At 38.2% G+C, this 13,692-nt stretch overlaps 1 long non-coding RNA gene across 1 annotated transcript; it reads right to left on the reverse strand.

The window, feature by feature from the left end:
* Positions 1-6,804: 6,804 nt before the first annotated feature.
* On the reverse strand, positions 6,805-11,409 carry LOC111189758 (uncharacterized). Its single transcript, XR_002648874.2, has 3 exons — positions 11,204-11,409; positions 7,567-7,608; positions 6,805-7,454 (listed from the first exon to the last, which is right to left on the reverse strand). It is a non-coding gene; the product is annotated as an uncharacterized LOC111189758 (long non-coding RNA).
* Positions 11,410-13,692: the final 2,283 nt, after the last annotated feature.

The raw sequence follows: 13,692 nt of genomic DNA on the forward strand, positions 1-13,692 counted from the left end.
CCTCAGCATGGTGGACCTGAGGTCTGAGGTGGTCCAGCAGCAGTCGCTCCATGGTCTTCATCACGTGAGATGTCAAAGCAACCGGCCTGTAGTCATTCAGCTCCTTCGGGTGTGCCTTCTTAGGAACTGGAACGAGGCAGGTTGTCTTCCACGTGGCAGGAACTCTCCCTAGACGCAGACTCAGGTTAAACACATGTTGGAGGGGCTCACCCAGTTGAACAGCACAAGCCTTGAGCATTCTGGGGCACACTCTGTCCGGGCCAGCTGCCTTCCTGGGGTGAAGTCTCCTCAGCTGTCTCCTGACTTGGTCTGCAGTAAAGGTTGGTGGACTGGAGGAGCTGATTTGTCTGCTAGCTGATAGTGTTGATGGTGGTGACGATGATGATGAAGAAGATGGTGGGGGTGAGGGTGATGGTGGTGATGATGATGATGAAGAAGATGGTTGGGGTGAGGGTGATGGTGGTGATGAAGATGGTGGAGGTGAGGGTGATGAAGATGATGATGGAGGTGATGAGGGTGGTGGTGGTGGTGGTGGTGAAGATGGAGGTGAGGGTAATGGTGGTGATGATGATGATGATGATGATGATGAAGATGGTGGAGATGGAGATGATGATGGTGGTGGCGGTGGAGATGGAGATGATGGTAAAGCTGCAGGGGGGTAGAAGGAGGGGGCAGCAGGAGCAGGACAGTCAAACCTGTTGTAAAAGTTGTTAAACTGGTTTGCTCTGTCCACACCCCCATCTGCTGGGTTGCCGCTGTTGTTCTTGCACCCAGTGATGGTTTTCATCGCACCCCAGACTTCCTTCGTGTTGTTATCTTGCAGCTTTCTTTCCACCTTTTTCCTGTAAGAGTCCTTGGCCTCTTTAAGACGTACCTTGAGTTCCCCCTGTACGCGCTTCAGCTCTACCAGGTTTCCATCTTTGAACGCCCTCTTCTTTTGGTTGAGGAGGTCCTTGACGGTGCTGGTAATCCAAGGTTTGTTGTTTGGAAAGCAGCGTACAGTCTTTGTGGGAACAGCAACATCCATACAGAAATTCAAGTAGTCTGTAACACAGTGAGTCACCCCCTCAATGTCCTCGCCATGTGATCGATGAGTTCTACCATCTGTACTGCAGCATGAGCCCGGACAAGGGAGAAGGAAAAGGGAAATCAGCTCCTACCTCCAAAAGAGCCTGTCCACCCAGCTCACCTGGAGACACGGCAGAACAGGACTCCCACACAAAGATGAGTGAAATTCTCATCTCCATCGACACCAAACTATCAGCCCTCGATGCGAGGATAGCACTAGTGGAAGTCCTACACAGGGAATTCCACGCGCTGCGTGAAAGCCTGGGGTTCAGCCAGGAACAGATCGCATCTCTGGTAAAGGAGAATACAGCGCTACATCACAGTGTAAACACCATCACATCCCAACTCTCAAAAGAAAACAAGGACATGAAAGAAACAATCCTCAACCTACAGGCTTGCAGTATGAGAGACAATATAGCGTTTTCTGACATCCCCGAAATCACCCCAGAAAATCCAGAAAAACTCATCACGGAGTTCATGATCTCCAAACTAAAAATCCCACCCGAAACAGCCAACACCATAACCTTCCACCACGCTCACCGCCTGGGAACCAAAGCCCTCAAAATAAACGTCCAAGACCCATCGTGGCAAAAGTTGAACACTACAAACACAAACAACTCATACTCAGTAAAGGAAGAGAGCTAAAAGGAACAAACTTCAGAATAAACGACCAGTACCCCCGTGAAATACTTGACAGAAGAAAACAACTACTCACCATCAGAAAACAGCTTATTCAGATGGGAAAAAGGGCAGTCTTATTCGTCGATAAGCTCAACGTAGACGGACAACTCTACAGGGATAAGGAAATCACGCCCTGGCTGTTCTAAGATCCATTAGTGATGAGGGACAGGTGACAATCAACGGAGATGATTTATTATTAATTCTTGTTCCTATCTATCTATCTATCTATCTATCTATCTATCTATCTATCTATCTAAACATGAAATATCTAAAAATTCTGCCATCAAATAATACAAATGTACATATCTATCAATACATCGCACAAGTCTGCACTACCCTTTAAACACGTCACTATCTGCACCTATAATTATTCTTCTCTTAACCTATCCAAAATGAATTACGTTTACCTAAACAGAGACATGAACATAACCACATCACCTATTCAAATTCTGACACCTAACACACCATGTCACAGCTGAAGTTTATCACATGGAACATACACGGAATGGGCTCCCCAGACAAAAAAATCCAAATATTCCACCATCTCAACCATATAAAAGCAGATATTTGCCTCCTACAAGAAACCCAATTAACAAACTCTGATCAACATAAACTGACATCAGCAGAATATAGGCACATATTTACAGCCAATTACAACTCTAAACAAAGAGGTGTAGCAATTCTAATCCAAAAAAAAAAAAATCAGATTCAAACATAATACTACAATCACAAACCCCAACGGACGTTTTATCATAATGAATATCACTATCGACAACAACACTTGCACCATTGTCAACATCTACGGACCAAATACCAACAATCCCGCATTTTTCATGATTTATTTACACACATTTCCACTATATGCGATTCTCCAATCATAATTGGAGGAGACTTTAACACAGTTCTTGAAACATCGTTAGATAGGTCAGCCCATACTCACAACACCCGCACCTGGAATTCCACAGAAACAATAAAACAGTTCATGCAGGATTTCGGCATTGGTGATGGCTGGCGACTACAACACCCAAAAACTAAAGAATTCACATTTTACTCAGCAGTACATAAAACATACTCACGCATTGACTACTTCTTATTCAGTAACTCAATGATGCCTCAACTCAATGATCTCACATTTACAAATTCACCCTATCACTATCAGTGACCATGCACCTGTCTCAATGATCTGGAATACAAATCAACAACACAAGCCGAACTTCAGATGGCGCTTTAATACTTTACTACTTAGCAATCCTGAATTCAACAGCCATATAAATAGAGAGTGGGCATCTTTTCTAGAAATAAATGATTCTCCAGACATCTCCCCATCATTACTATGGGAGACCGGCAAAGCAGTATTAAGAGGGAAAATAATATCATATGCTACTTTTATAAAAAAAGAAGGAAATAGAACATGAAACAAATTTAGAATTAAAAATCAGAGCATTAAAAAAAATGGTCATTAATAATCCATCCAAAATTAATCAAAAAGAATTAAGGAAACTCAGGCATAAGCTAAATGAATTAACAAACAAGAAAACTAAATTCTTACTACAGAGATTAAGACAGGAAAACATAGATTGCGCAAATAAATCTGGAAAATATCTAGCGAATCTTATCAAGTTGTCACGCCCTCGCTATGTTTCCCTGTGTTTTCCCCGTTACCTAGTGTGTTTCTCCAGTAGTTTTCCGTCACGTGTGTCTAATTTGTAGCTCCGCCCCTTCCCCAGGTGTTCAGTGTTTCTTGTTACTATTTATAGTACTCTTTAGTCCATGTTTATTTGTCGGTCTTTGCCCCTTCCCACGTTGTCTGTCTTGTCACGCCTTTCCACACCACGTTATTGCTTATCTCTTGTTACGTTTGTTTCCTGTTTGTTTCTTTGTTTGTTTACCTTGTATATATCCCTAGCTCTGTTTAGTTCTAGTTTGGTTTTGTTATCCTCCCTGTCTGTTTATATTATTATTATTATCATCTCTTGTTTGTTTAGGTTTATGTTCTTTGTTATTTGTTTGTTTGGTATTTATTTATTTATTAAAGTTGTCTTTATCTCCGTTTACGTCCGCCTCCGTCTGGTCTGGTACACAAGTATAATAAAGAAAAAACAACAATTCCAGTTATAAAAAACTCAATAGGGAAAACCGTCCAAGCACCTGAGGACATTAATGACACCTTTAATTTTTTTTTTTTTAATATACTCATCAGATCATGACTCAAATTTAGAAGAAATTAATAGTTTCCTCCCAAAATTAACCGAACAACAAAAAAAAAACACTCAAACTACCATTATCACAAGAAGAGATCCAAAAAGCCCTAAAACAAATGCCCAACAACAAAGCACTTCTACAAACACTTCTGGCCATCTCTATCTCTGTTATTCAATAGAATGAGCTCAGAAATTAAACAAAATGCAAAACTTCCAACCAACATGAAAACTGCAATCATCTCCCTCCATCTTAAACCAAACAAAGATCCCACTCTACCCTCCAGTTACAGGCCGTTATCTTTAATGAATACAGACACAACAATCATAAGTAAAGCACTAGCCAATAGAATCCAAACAGTAATTCATAACCTAATACATTCTGATTAAACTGGGTTTCTCCAAGGTCAACATTCCTCAACTAACATGAGCAGATTACTGAACATAATTGATTACACTTCTCACCAAAAAATACCAAGAGCAGTTGTTACTCTAGATGCAGAAAAAGCCTTTGACAGAGTAAACTGGAAATTCCTATTCACCACACTGCACAAATTCGGGTTTGGAGAATCATTTATTAATTGGATTACGATTTTGTACACTGCACCTAAGGCCACAGTCAACACCAACGGGGTAATATCACAACCCTTCACACCACACCGGGGGACTAGACAAAGACATTTTCCATCTTTATAGAACCACTAGCAGCAACTATACGACAAAATACAAATATTAAGGGAATTAAAACACCAAGCATGGAACACAAAATCAGTCTTTATGCAGACGATATCTTACAATTTCTACAGAAACCAGATATCTCAATAGCAGAAACCATCCAAACAATTGAAAAGTATTCAAAAATATCAGACTATTCTATCAACTGGTCAAAATCCACAGTTCTTCCAATAAACATGAATAAACTGATGAAAAATTTAAAATAATACCCATCCCCATGTGCACAAATTATATCACATATCTGGGTGTTAGAGTTTTCCCCCAACTGTCAGAGTTGTTCAAACTTAACTTCAAGCCATTAACCAAAACAATAAGTGATGACCTCAATCGTTGGACAACACTTTCCATATCACTCATTGGCAGAATAGCTACAATCAAAAATAAATTACTTATTCTCAATGATTCCTACTCAACCCCCAAACACTTGGTTTCAGTCTCTGAATACTAGTCTAACACAATTATATTGGAAAAATAAACCTCCTAGGATAAAACTCACCACACTGCAGAATTCAAAATCTCATGGAGGTCTAGAAGCACCAATTTTTCACAATTACTTCCTAGCAAATCAGCTCCAATACATTCTAAAATGGATTAAACCCAATAGTATGGACAAATCTTGGATTGACGTAGAGCAAACTTTATGCAAAGATATTCCTGTATCAGACTTGCCATTTATCAGCCAATAAATTAAAAAACACCCTTGCTTTAACAGTCTAACAGCGGCAGCAACTCTGACAGCTTTCCTCTGACAGAAAATTTCACAAGATAACAAATTCTGTAATCTCACCAACCACACATTCCCCCATATGGAAAAACCCAGACTTCATCATCAATAAAAAAACATTAAACTACTCACCTTGGATTGAGAAAGGCATAACACACATCAAGCACATCTATCACAACAACGTCTTAATGTCACTCAAACAACTAACACAGTAGTACGACATCGGGAGAAGTCAATTCTTACAGTACCACCAGATACGATCACTTATAAATTCAAAAATCAATCAAAGTACATTAAACCTGCCTCTTCCAATCTCAGAGTTTATAAACATTAATACTACTACAAAAGCATTATCTAAAATATATAAAATATTATCTCAATTAAATCTCACAATTACCCTGCCCATCAAATAATGGGAAGAATACCTGTTACTAACTCCTGAAGCCGATTTCTGGGTTCAAGTATGCAACAATAATCACCACATGATTAGAAGCACAAACTTACAACTCATTCAGTATAAGACCATCCATAGAGTCCACTATACCACTCACAAAATGTTCAAAATGGGATTCACAAGCTCACCTATCTGTACAAACTGCACTCAAAACACATGTGATAATTACATTCATGCTTTATGGCACTTTACACCCATCAACTAATTCTGGAAAGAAGTCATCACGCTACTATCCCATGGCCTAACCATTTATATCCACCCATCACCATCACTCTGCCTATTAGGAGACACATCAACTACTAACACAACTACCGAAAACAATGAAATCCTCCTGGTGTCGCTAACCATCGCCTAGAAAGTTATCCTTATGAACTGGAAAACCAAACATAATATCAACATCAACCACTGGAAAAATCTGTTAACAGACTATCTCTCCCTAGAAACACTCTCACAACCAATCAGAACCACCGAATCAGACTCAGCCTGGACACAGCTAATTCAAATACTACAGTAAAAAAGATCAGCAATAGCTAACAAAGAGCCCCGCCATACACATTCACCCACATATACATACATGCACAAACACACACACACAAATTAAATGAATGGACCAAAATCAGACGAAATCAGCACACACGTTCATGTCTCTTTTTAGTCATCAAAACATACAAATAGATAGATATACTTTTCTTTTTCTTTCTTTCTTTTTCTTATTATTATTTATTTACTTTTTTTCTTATCACCTCTATCAGTCTTACTTTCAAATCTTTTTTTCCTTTTTTTTCTCCTGTTATCTCATCTTCCCCCCATTTATCCCATTTTCTTAATCCCCCAGCACCCTCCCCCAAATCCCTGTAATTGTAATCCTCCTTAACTATACTCACAAAAGGAAAAAAACAATAATAAAAAAAAAACATTCCAGCTCATTCCAGAAGCTGTAAGGTTCTTAAACTCCACATAAGAACACACTGCACTGACACACAAGGACAAATTACTGTTTACAAACACTGTCATTTTACCCGCACTGAGACACTTTATCTTTTACTGCTCTAATTCCATATCATTCTGCTATAGCAAACATGCACTCTGGACTTTATGTTGCTGCTACCTGTCTACTCTCTTTATTTATTTTTTGGGTATTTATCTTTATCTATTTTGTATATTCTATTTTTTATTGTATTCTTTTATTTTGTTATCTTTTTTATATATATCTCTCTTTTAACAACAGCTCTTGGGTGTAAACTGGATTGTGAGATCACAATTTCGTTTCACCTCATGTACCACATGTGATGCGAATGACAATAAAATCTCCTTGAATCCTTGTTTGAACAAGATGCAAGGTTGGACTTTTTAGCTTTATTTTCCCGAAAATCACAATAGCTTCGTTTCTGAGACATGATTTTCTAACAGTCTAACAGTTTGTCACAATGATCTGTTAAAAGAATTACATGGTTCATAAACAGTTTAAAATCAGACCCATCTTCTTGCCGGAATCTGTGTGTGGTCATGCGATGCAGTCTCCGTTGCAATATGTTGACGGCGCTTGACAGAAAGCTAGGGTCGCTCCAGTCGTCGAGTTGTTGCTTCTGGTTTTCTAAATGAATTAATACAAAAACAAAACAATTTAGAATAATCATTGGTGTGTGTGTGAGAGAGAGTGAGTGTGAGTGAGTGAGTGTAAATGAAAGTGTGTTTATTTTTCTCACCGGAACTACTCCCCGGTTTTTCAGGCACAGCCCAATTATTTCCTATTGAAAAAACGGTAACACTTTATAATAAGGGTACCGGTACATGTCATGACATTAATTAAGGGATTCATTAAGGATGAACTCATCAGTAAGTAAGGATGAATTAAGCAGGAACAAACACATTAATAATAAAGGTTAAATTCCTCACCATTAATTAATGTGTGTATGAATGAATGAATATGAGGGTAATGAAGGCTTCGTACACTATATGAATATATCAGTAATTAATATGTTAATTAAGCATGTGGTTTCCATTTGACATCCCACATTCCCTTCCTCATATAATACTGAAAAACATCTGCCTTTTTAAAGCACATGGTTTATTTTTTTTTAGTTCCATACTTTCATATTTTATAGAATGATCAAATTTAAACTCAACAAAACAAAACTCAGTTAAAACTCAACTACAAAAATACACTTACTCAGCTCAATTCCACTCAACTCACACTCACACTAGAAACAATAAGACAAATTAAAATATAGGTATCAATAAAAAATAGTTTTAGATAAATCTATGAGCTAAGTAAAGTAAAAGTTAAACAAAATAAAATAATAAAAACAGAAATAAAATAAATAAATAAAAATAAATAAATAAATAAAACAAGAACAAAGTCTTAAATTTGGTTAAAAGCCAAGGAATAAAAATGAGTCTTTAGCCTGGTTTTAAACGTGGACAGTGACGGGGCTTGTCTGACATAAAGTGGTAGGCTATTCCACAGTTTAGGAGCCGCAACTGAAAAAGCCCTATCCCCTCTAAGCTTGGGCTTTGACCTCAGCACCTCCAGGAGCAGCTGATCAGCTGACCTAAGGCACCGAGCGGGGAAATGGGGGCAGAGCAGCGCAGTGAGGTAAGGCGTAGCGAGTCCATTTAAAGATTTAAAAACAAATAAAAGAGTCTTAAACTGAACTCCAGAATGGGAGTAATGTGCTCTCTTGCGTGAACCTGTTAAAAGTCGGGCAGCAGCATTTTGCACTAACTGAAAGCGTTCAAGGGAGGACTGATTTACTCCAAAATATAGTGCATTACAGTAATCCAACCGGGATGTGATGAAGGCATGGATTACTGTTTCAAAGTGCTCATGTGTAAGAACTGACTTCACTTTTGCCAGCTGCCTAAGGAGGAAGAAGCTGGACTTGACTACTGCACCAATCTGGCGATCCAATTTAAAATCACTGTCCATCTTAAAACCCAGGTTAGAGACTGTTGGTTTTACATACAGCGCCAAGGGGCCCAAATCAACTGGGGGGGCTTCACAAGAACCACTGGGACCAAACACAATCACTTCTGTTTTCTTTTCATTCAAATTCAAAAAGTTTAAAGCCATCCAGGCTTTAATGTCATTAAGACATAACAGAAGTGGTTAAATAGAGAAATTGTCTTTCTGCCTTAGTGGCATGTAAATCTGGCTATCATCAGCATAACAAGACAACCATGTTTTCTCAGAATGGAGCCCAATGGGAGCAGATAGAGTGAAAATAGGAGAGGTCCTAAAATTGAGCCCTGCGGAACCCCATATGACTGTGGAGCTAAGGAAGATTCTGAGCCAGCAAAACGAACACACCAAGTTCTGTCAGAAAGATAGGACCTGAACCATTCCAGAGCACTACCACAAATGCCCAGTAGGTGCTGCAGACGGGAAACTAAAATGCTATGATCAATTGTGTCAAATGCTGCAGTTAAATCCAGCAATATAAAAATAGCATGGTCCCCTGAATCATTGGCCAGGAGGATATCGTTAAAAACCCTAAGCAATGCTGACTCTGTACTATGTAGGGTTTTAAACCTCTACGATTGAAAAATCTCAAGAGTATTATGCTTATTCAGAAAAGATTTCAGCTGAGCATAAAAAACTTTCTCTAAAATTTTCGAAATAAAAGGGAGCTTGGAGATGGGTCTATAGTTTGCCAATATAGTTTGGTCAAGGCCAGGTTTCTTGAACAAGGGTTGCACTACAGCATGTTTAAAACTTGAAGGACCAACACCAGAGGTCAGACTGCTGTTAATAATGGTCAGAACCTGTGGCCCTATACTATTAATAACCTCTTTAAAAAAGTGAGGAGGCACCACATCACAGGGAGGACCTGAAGGCTTTGTATGACCCACCACATACTTCAAGTGTGACAGAGTCACAGGCTCAAACCTATCAAACCCAGCCAGGCAGGGGGCAGAGACAGAGGAGTCAGAGGCAGGAGCTGTGATAGGAGCTCTTGCAGTGGCAACCTCTTCAATAAAAAAGTACAGAGAGTTATTGCACATTTCAGGGTCTGCTTCCAAGCAGACGGGCTGAGGGGGCTTAAGAACAGAGTCAATGGTTTTAAATAGCACTCGTGGATTATGACGATTTGCCATAATAATGTTTGATAAGTGCTCCCTTTTAGCTTCTTTGATTGTGTTCTGATAAGATCGCCAGCTATCCTTTAAAATGTGAAAAGAGACCTGCAGCTTGTCTTTTTTCCATCTGCGCTTAGCTCTGCGACATTCCGCCTCGCCTCACGAGCTCGGTCATTAAACCATGGCTCAGGTTTAACTGTAGGCTGTCTGATTTTTAACGGAGCCACTGAGTCTAGTATGGTTCAACAGGATTGGTTGAACCAGGAGCTGAGCTCCTCCGTATGAACAGAGGCAGAGTCAGGAGTGGAGCAGAGCTGATCGAAGGTAGTGGAGAATTGACCGGCAGTGGAGGTCACCAGAGGTTAAAATCCCCGACAATAAGGACGCGATCGTAGTTTGGCATAAATCCAGCAAGAAAATCAGAGAAATCGTTCACAAAGTCCTTGTTGTATTTGGGGGGTCGGTAAATGACAGCGCAAAGGACCGGGTCAGAGCGACCCACCTCAAATAGAGTGATACAGAGCGCTGTTTACATTTAAAGTCATTTCTAAATACTGTTGCCGTTCCTCCACCACGACCTGACGCCCACGGGGAATTAAAATAATTACTTATATTGAGTATACAACACAGACATCTGCATGTCCATCCTGTCATCTTTTCCAGAATGCTGGCACTTCTATTACCACTGTACACACATACTTTTGACTTACTGCTAATTCCAAGAACATTAGTTGGCAGGAGAGTTTAATACTCTCTATTGTTTTATTGTTATGTCATATTTATTTGTAAAAGCAACAAGACATCTGAGGCTGTTATACTGATAAAAGGTTATATAGCACATCCATTAACTTGTTTTTATATGTGAGTGTATTATGTTATTTTCCCCAGTGTATTTGTAATAATTAATAAGTTATATAAACATGATTGAAAGTGACTGTAAATGCATTATATGTTAAGCATTCGTTACTGATACTTCATGAGTAATATATCATGTTTGTGGACCCTAAAGTAAAGTCATGAACAATTCCCTCTTTATTACTGATGAAATACTGCTAAATATATATACGAGTTTCTGTAGCATTCCCATTAGAATAATGGCGTGAGTCTTGTTACAGTGTTCTAGTGCCACTAGGTGGCACTCTAAGAAAGAATCTTAATATACAGCCTACTACCACTACAGAGTGAGAAAGCCTGAGGCAGGGCAGTAAGTAGGAGAAGCAAGCTGTAAGTGTGTGTGTTGCAAGTTGCTTAAATAAAGCTCACGGAATTCTTCTATATCTGCATCTTGACTGATATCTTCCAACAAGTCTTTACTGATGATTCAGTGACAATTTATTGCTGACAATCTTGAAGACAACTTGAAGAAACAACAACAAAAAAATGTAAAACCAGAGTAAGAGCTTGTGCCTACGAACAAAAATAAAAAATAAACTAACAAAAACCAGCATAAGAGCTCCTGCCTCAACAAACGGGCTCTATCGTTCTGCTTCCTGTTCGCACTTTACCCAGTAACTTCGTGGGCCTTCAAAATAAAAGTCCCGTTTTCACAAACTAAGGAACATGCCTTTTGGTTGTTAGAAAATGCAATGCAACTCAGAAAAAATACATTTTAACGAGAATAAACCTATTTATTAACTCAATTAAGGTTATTAATACACTTTTAGGGTTATTCACAGTTTATCAGCACAGAGCTTTAAAAAAGTTATTTATAGTTTAATTTCTCCCCAATTTAGAAGGCTATGCAATTACCCAACCCACTCAGTAGAACTCATCCATTACGAGTTTTTAGAGCTCAGTACTAATACGTATAAAATGTATACATACTGAATTTGAGTTAGCTATGGGACATTTCATTTAAAAAATGTGTAATAATTATAAGATTTTTTTTTGCCTTTTTTGTACTATCATTCACCATAAGGCAAGTACTTCAGTATGTTGTTAAAAATACACTGTGAATAACCCTAAAGGTTAACCCTAATCTATTGAATTTAAAAGTAAGGATATCCTCATTAAAATCTATTGTTTCTGAGTTACTATGTAACTGTACATTGTGTAATAAACTGTATATATTAATTATTAGGTAATGTTTTTTTTCTTTGCCTTTTTTTCTTTTTTTTTTCTTTTTTAATATCATTCACCATAAGTGAAGTACTTTAGTATGCTGGTAAAAAAAATGTTAATAACACTAAAGGTGTATTAAAAACGTATACTGAATTTATAAATAGGTTTATTTTTGTTAGAACGTGTTGTTTCTGAGTTCCAATGCATTTTCTAAGAACCTTAAGGCATGTTATTTAGTTTGTAAAAAACAGGACTTTTATGTTGAAGGCCCATGGAGTTACTGTGTAAAGCAGGAACAGGAAGCAGCAGGCACTGAGCTCAGCACTCGGTTTAGCCCCTGATAGTTGAGGCAGGAGCTCTTATGCTGGTTTTTGTTAGTTTATTTTTTATTTTTGTTCGTTGAGGCACAAGCTCTTACTCTGGTTTTACATTTTTTGTTGTTGTTTCTTCAAGTTTTCTTCAAGATTGTCAGCAATAAATTGTCACTGAATCATCAGTAAAGACTCACGCCGTTATTTTAATGGGAATGCTACAGAAACTCATATATATATTTAGCAGTATTTCATCAGTAATAAAGAGGGAATTGTTCATGACTTTACTTTAGGGTCCACAAACATGATATATTACTCATGAAGTATCAGTAACGAATGCTTAACATATAATGCATTTACAGTCACTTTCAGTTATGTTTATTTAACTTATTAATTATTACAAATACACTGGGGACATTTTTTTTTTTTTTAAAGTGAGGAAATTTTGGTTTTTAAATTACCTTCATTGGACCATTAAATTTACAGGCACTAGGGCGTTGCGCACAGCGCTGCGTGTGACATAATCCCTGAGTCGCATCGGTTTAGAGCAGCCCTGTTCTTAATCAGAATGTAGACAGTGTGAATGTCTGTCGGCGCTGCCAATTTAGCGACTTTGTCACTATATTTAGCCAATTTTCAGCCCCTTTAGCGACTTTTTTTGTAAAAAAACCCCAAAAAAAACAAAAGCGACTACCGACAAATCTAGCAAGTTTTTGTGGTGTAATTGGAGACTTTTGGCGACTCTGAGATGAACACACGCTCTCTTCAGCCGTGCTGCAGAGGCTGCTGCCGTGAGCCCCGCCCACATCACTAACAGTGCAGTCTCTCAGTAAGAGCTTACACACCGCTCCACCAACACCGTGCCCACAGCCTCCGCTGACTGACCCCGCCCCGTATTTACAGATCAGGATGTAAATATAACTGTCTTCAGTGTGACACGAAAAAAATATTGAATTTAACTCACACAGTCTCAGTCATTCACTCACCTCATTCACCACGTAGCCTGTCACTCACCTCCTCCACAGTGTCTGCTTCTTTGTAAAAAGCTAAATATCTATTGAACCATTGAACAATTTGTCTATGATACCTTTAAAAATACAGAAATCGTAAAAAAAATAATAAAATAAAACAAACAAAAACCCTTAAAAAAAAACGTAAATTAACACTTCTGGCTAACTGCTGCTCTTATAATAACATTTAAGAACATGGCAAAAAAAACTCATTTATGTAATTCATGTAAAAATGAAGTTACTGTAAAAAAAATTACGGCCTATTTAAAATTTGTAACATTTTTAACATATTTAGGATGTTTTTTCACAGACTTTTTTCACTCCCACAACCTTAATCCTTTACAGATTCAAAAACTTGTATTATGAAAAT

The sequence above is a fragment of the Astyanax mexicanus genome, chromosome 20 (genome assembly GCF_023375975.1).
Source record: "Astyanax mexicanus isolate ESR-SI-001 chromosome 20, AstMex3_surface, whole genome shotgun sequence".
Classification (NCBI taxonomy): Eukaryota; Metazoa; Chordata; class Actinopteri; order Characiformes; family Acestrorhamphidae; genus Astyanax; species Astyanax mexicanus.